The sequence below is a fragment of the Pteropus medius genome, unplaced genomic scaffold (assembly GCF_902729225.1).
Source record: "Pteropus medius unplaced genomic scaffold, Ma_sr-lr_union100, whole genome shotgun sequence".
Lineage (NCBI taxonomy): Eukaryota > Metazoa > Chordata > Mammalia > Chiroptera > Pteropodidae > Pteropus > Pteropus medius.
The window spans coordinates 27945098-27951223 of NW_024349519.1; the positions used below are offsets into that span (position 1 = coordinate 27945098).

Consider the following 6126-nt stretch of genomic DNA (forward strand, 5'->3'; position numbering starts at 1 on the left):
ACATTTTATTTGGTTTCCTTTTAAATAAACCTTTTAACTATCCAACTACCAGTTCCAATGGTATATGAAGGAAGGCTCCTGATATGTTACCATCTAATGTTTTATTTTATTTTTATTTTTTAAATTTTTTTTTAAATTTTTTTTTTTTCTTTTAGGCGAGGCAACCTTTGGTTGACCTCCCAGATGGCAAGGACCTTGTCAGTTTACAATCCCTTATTTTTTTTATTTTTTACACTTACAGCACCTGGTCTTTCTAGGTGGTCTCCCATCCAAGTACTAACCAGGCCTGACCCTGCTTAGCTTCCGAGATCAGACAGGATCAGACTCGTTCAGGGTAGCATGGCGGTAGACTACCATCTAATGTTTTAAAAATGGTTAGTTCACTTTTCCTCTCAACATACTTGAATATCTTTATGGGAGATTCTGTTCATGTGCTAATTAAGAATCTGGAGTGACATTTTAAAGAGTTTTTACTATGTTTGTATAAACCTCTCTGAATCCTAGTATGTCCGTTTTTAATTAAAAATAGAACATCAAGTACTTATCTGGTACCAAGAATATACTAGGCACTTACTGTATGAGGTAAGTACTATTATTATTCCGATTTTACAGATGAGAAAACTGAGGCAAAGAGAGGTTGAAAGTTAGAAGAGCTAGGAAGCGTAAACTAGAAATTCAAAACTATAGTGTCTAGCTCGTGCATCTGTGCTTTCCTTCACTATACAAGGGTCATCAAATGATAGCTTCTGGGCCAGATCTGGCCTGCTTCCTGTTTTTGTAAGTAGAGTTTTATTGGAACACAATCAAAACCAATCATTTACATACTGTCTATGACTGACTTGCACTATGTCAGAGTTAAGTACAGGCAAACCTCATTTTATTGCACTTGGCTTTATTGCTCTTCACAGATGCAGTTTTTTCAAATTGAAAGTAAGACCCTCCACCAGCAAAAATTTTATGACTTGCTTTATTGCAATGGTCTGTAACTGAACCTGCAGTATCTCCAAGGTATACTTGTAGTTGTAACAGAGACCTTATGGCTTCATTTGAGCACTACTCACCTCTTTCCATCACTCTAACCTACAAGTAATGTCTGTAGAAAAAGCAGATGCTTATCACTGATGAAAGGGTGTATGTAGTCCTTGGCTGCAAAGGATGATGTAAAGATCCACACTGAGAGGAGGAGAAAGGAGGGATCAATTTTCAGAGAGTGAAACTCTGGATTTTTGGCAGTGCCAGTGACCTGATCAGGACAAAAGTACACGGTGAATTCCTGCCCCAACAAAGGAGAGAAAAAAAATCCAATTTAAAACTAGCTTTCACTAGATTTTGCTACAAAATAGATGACATTTAACTAAATAATTCAAACTTTTATTCTGAGCTATCGAGACTGTATGGGACATTAACTCTCAGCTGGCAGGTGCCTGGCCATAGGATTCCAGCTGCTTGAATCTCCCTTTGCTTCCAGCCTTCCACCTGGCCACCCCAGAAAAGTACCTGAAGATCCCCCAGAGCTCACCTGCTGTGGCAGAGGGTCTGGTTTTTGGAGCAAAGATCCTCTCCCCACTCCCTTACTTTTGGTTCATCAAAAACAGAACATCAGAGAAGATTTTCAATATTGTTCACGATGAAATAAAACCAGCTTCTTTTCTATTGGAAAAAAAAAAAAATGGTTGTCTAACTCAGCTGAGGAGGAATTTTGCCAGAATAATACCTTTCCATTTGTTTTCCTTAGTGGAGTTGTCTCCATTCTCTCCCATTTAGCCTGCCAGGCCCTGCTCTGTTCTGCCCTGTACAAGGCAGTGCCTTTTTTGCTCCAGAGTTGCTGGCGGGCCCAGCAGGAGTTGTAACATCCAGGCCTCTCTCCAGATGGCCTGGGTTCCTTGTGGGTCATCAGTCGAATCCTCCTCTCAAGAACTGGTCTAATGCAGAAGTAAAAATAAAGTATTTCAATATTTATTTAATTACTCTATTTGTTAACTTGCCCTTCCATTTCCAATGTTTTTTCCTCATATTGGATACCTCTTCTGTGCAGAGCACAGAGCTGAGTTCCTAAAGGAAAACGATAATGAAGGAAGCACAGCTCCTGCTTCTGATAAACATGGCTACTTAGTGAGAAAGTAGCTGAGAGAATGACAAGAAATTTACACATTAGCCCAAGAAAACATGCAAATGGCCAACAGACATATGAAAAGATGCTCAACATCACTAGTTGTTAGGGAAATGCAAGTCAAAACCACAATGAGATACCAACTCACACCTGGTAGAATGGCTGTCACCAAAAGAACAAGTACTAACAAGTGTTGGAGAGGCTATGGGGAAAAAGGAACCTTCATGCAGTGCGGGTGGGACTGGAAATTGGTACAGCCACTATGAAAAACTGTATAGAATTTCCTCAAAAATTAAGAATAGAATTACCATATGACCCTGCAATCCCTCTTCGGGGTATTTACCACCCCCCCCAAAAAAAAACCCTGAAAATATTTATCCACGAAGATATATGCACCCTGATTTCATAGCAGCATTATTCACGGTGGCCATGGCATGGAAACAACCAAAGTGTCCTATGATAGATGATTGAATGAAGAAGATGTGGTACATATATACAATGAAATATTACTCAGCCGTAAGGAAAGATGAAATGCTGCCATTTGCAACAACATAGATGGATCCTAAGATTATCATGCTAAGCAAAATAAGTCAGAAAGGAAAAGCTGAGAGCGATATGATTTTAGCCATTTGTGGGATATAAAACTGAAAGCAACAAACAAACAAGATGAACAGAGACTCATGGATACAGACAACAGTTTAGTGGTTACCAGAGGGAAAGGTGAGGGAGCTAGATAAAGGGCAAAGGGGGTCAAATAGAAGGTGATAGAAGGAAACTTAACTTTGAGTGATAAACACAACATGATGTGTTATTGAACTGTACACTTGTAACCTATATAACTTTATTAACCAATGTTACCCCAATAACTTTAATTAAAAAATAAATAATAAAATTTTAAAAAGAAATTCACAAACTATGATATAAAGCAGAACCATATTGCTCTCGACCCCTTTCAAAAAATTTTGCTTCATTTTCACAGAGGCAACTAGCTTGGTTGTAGGTATACCATTTATCCATTCATTACCCATTCAGCAAATCTATTGATCCTTTCTGGAGGGGGTGTTCTAGGTACCAAGACTACATCAGTACATGTTTTATACTAACTGATGTAAACATTATTGCACTTTTCAATACATCTTAGACTTCTTTATTGGTTTCTTTTTTCTTTTTATTGAGATATAATCGAAATAATGTTTTGTCAATTTAAGGTGTACAACACATTGATTTGATATATTCATATATAGTAGTGTGATAATCACTGTAGTGTTAGCTAACATCTCTGTCAAGTACCATGATTATTTCTTTTTTCGTGGTGAGAACATTTAAAATCTAGCTTCTTAGCAACTTTGAAGTATAAAATATGGTATCGTTAACTATTATTATAATATTGTGTATTAGCTCTCCAGGACTTACTTATCTTCTAACTGCAAGTTTGTACCCTTTAACCAATATCTTCCCAATTACCCGCAGCTCCTACCCCACTTTACTCCTGAGCTCATTGTGGGCAGGAATTGTGTCCTGTTCCACTTAATACAGTATTTGCTTCCCCATAAACGATTAATAAAGGTTTGCTGAGTATTACATACAAACATGCACATGAAAAAATCTTCGTGCTCAAGTATTAGTGCAACCAAACCAAAACAATAAGAGCTTGGCTATTTTGCAGAGTCCAGTGATGGATGGATAATAATAAAACTTTTTTAGTTAGCTTTATTTTAGCTTCTGTCTTTCCACAGCTCTGAGAACCAGGGGAAAGCAACATCCTTTGAATTTATTCACTCCATTTGTTTTATATATTGAAGTAATATGTATATATTCCAAGGAATAATGGGCCTATACAATTAGAGGTACCCTCAGGCACCCCTTAGGAAGCTAAACATCAGTAAGGTAGCCTTGAAGGATGAATCACTTTTTTGGTAAATTTAGACAGCCTTAGATTTAATGGCTTCTAGAAATATATTTGGCACTCCACAGTATTGGCACCAGCTTTAGGCCCTTTACCTCAGACAGTATTGCTTTAATTCACTCTAGAGTAAAATTGTCCAGTAGGACTTTCAGTAGTGATGGAAAAAGTTCCAGCATAGTGTTTAGCTGCACTGTCCTATGTAGTAGTCACTGGCCTCAGGTGGCTACTGAGCACTTGCAATGTGACTAATGCACCCAAGGAACTGAATTTTAATTACATTGCACTAAAATTTAATTTGAAATAGCCTCACATATCTAGTACCTACCACATTGAAGAGCACAGCTTTAGAGACTCATGAATATAATGCCATCCTGGCTGTGTATTATCTATGTACACTAGACCTCATTTACTGAGGATATTTGTGATGTAATGAACTGGATCCTATAAATTAAAACTAGTTTTGACCTGGAAGTAGCATAAGATTAACTGCATTTATTGTAGTTAGAGCTATAATATGCATTTTATGTATGTAACTGTATATCATTGTATATAAATGTATATAATTAAATTATATGTTATATATAATATAACTAACATATTATGTTAGTTCAGGCTAACATAATGAAATACCAAAGACTGGGTGGCTTACAAACAAAAATTTATTTCTCACAGTTCTGGAGGCTGGGGAGACCAAGATCAAGGTTCCAGTATGGTTGGTTCCTGATGAGAGCTCTCTTCCAGGTTTGCAGACAGCCAGCCACCTTCTTTCTGTGTCTCAAAGTGTCAAAGAGAGATCAGGCTCTGGGTCTCTCTTCTTCTTCTTTTAAGGACACTAATCCCATCCTGGGGATCCCATTCTCATGACCTCATTTAAATCTAATTATCTCCCAAAGACCCCATCCCCAAATATCATCTCATTAGGGCTTAGGGCTTCAACATATGAATTTTAGGGGGACACAATTCAGCTCATAGCAACACACACGCACACACACACACACACACACACACACACATGCGCGCGCGCAATGAGTTTAATATCCTATAAAGTATAACAAAGTCCTATAAAGTTCTAATTTTTTCTCATGATCACTATTGAAATATAAAATTCTTTAAAAGGAAAAATGCCTCTACTTTACTAGTGCTCAAAGCACCTGTGCCTGCTCACTATGCCAGCACTGATATAAGTTCAGAGTGGAGCAGAAAGCTGTGGGGGCAGATTTGAGGCATAAGGAGACTCCCATTTCAGAATGCCTCCCTGTGATGGGGGTGAAGAGAAGAGACTGAGCGATAGAATGCAAAGTTTCTGATTAAAGTGTAAGTGATTTCTAGAGAGAATAATATAAACATTCATCATCTCTCAGAATCACAAAATTCTTGGAACCGTAGCTATTCTTTCAAGTGGACGTTTTTGTCTTTGAAAGATTTTTTTTAAAAAATTCTACATGGAAGCTTGCCACAAAAATTAGATGCGGAGAAAATTGTTCAGCAGGATGGAAGTTCCAGTAACACGATGTTCCCTAGACCAGAGACCTTCTGAGAAACCCTGGGGCACTTAGGAAGTAAGTTCGAGACCATTGATATTCTACACTTGTTAGAAAACAAATTTAAAAAGATCCCAGAGTCAGTGAGTGTCGGGGCTTGGCAGTCTCTCCACTATACCTAGGGCTCTGGCACCGCAGCAGATCAGCCCCAAGACCAGCCTGGCATGGCCTTGGGAGGTTGGCTGGGATGTCAGGAGGAAGGAAAGGAAAGTTCTTCTGGGGGCCAGTGCTCTACATAAACCACAGCTTCAAATCTGAATAAGGTGGGTCAAGGTCAGGGCTTTGTGCTTCAATCCATGAGCCTGTTGGGGATGGGATAGGAGAGCGACAAAGAGATGAAAGTAGGAAGAAAAAGATCATAATTTAGCTATGTTCTGTACATATATCCAAAACATTAGTTAAAATTTTTAAACCTTTCATAAACAAATCTTATTTATCATAGTTATAGAAGAAGATTGGCTTGACAAAGCTTGTTTCATGGACTTTGTTCAGTTAGCCAAGTCCTGTTCCCCATTTCAATAATGTATCAGTTCTACATGAAAAATAATATTTAATTGTAGATACCAGGT

The 6126-nt window shown here is 38.0% G+C and overlaps 1 pseudogene; it reads right to left on the reverse strand.

Annotated features, from left to right (window-relative positions):
• Window positions 1-232: 232 nt before the first annotated feature.
• Window positions 233-351, reverse strand: LOC120618688 (uncharacterized; annotated as a pseudogene).
• Window positions 352-6126: the final 5775 nt, after the last annotated feature.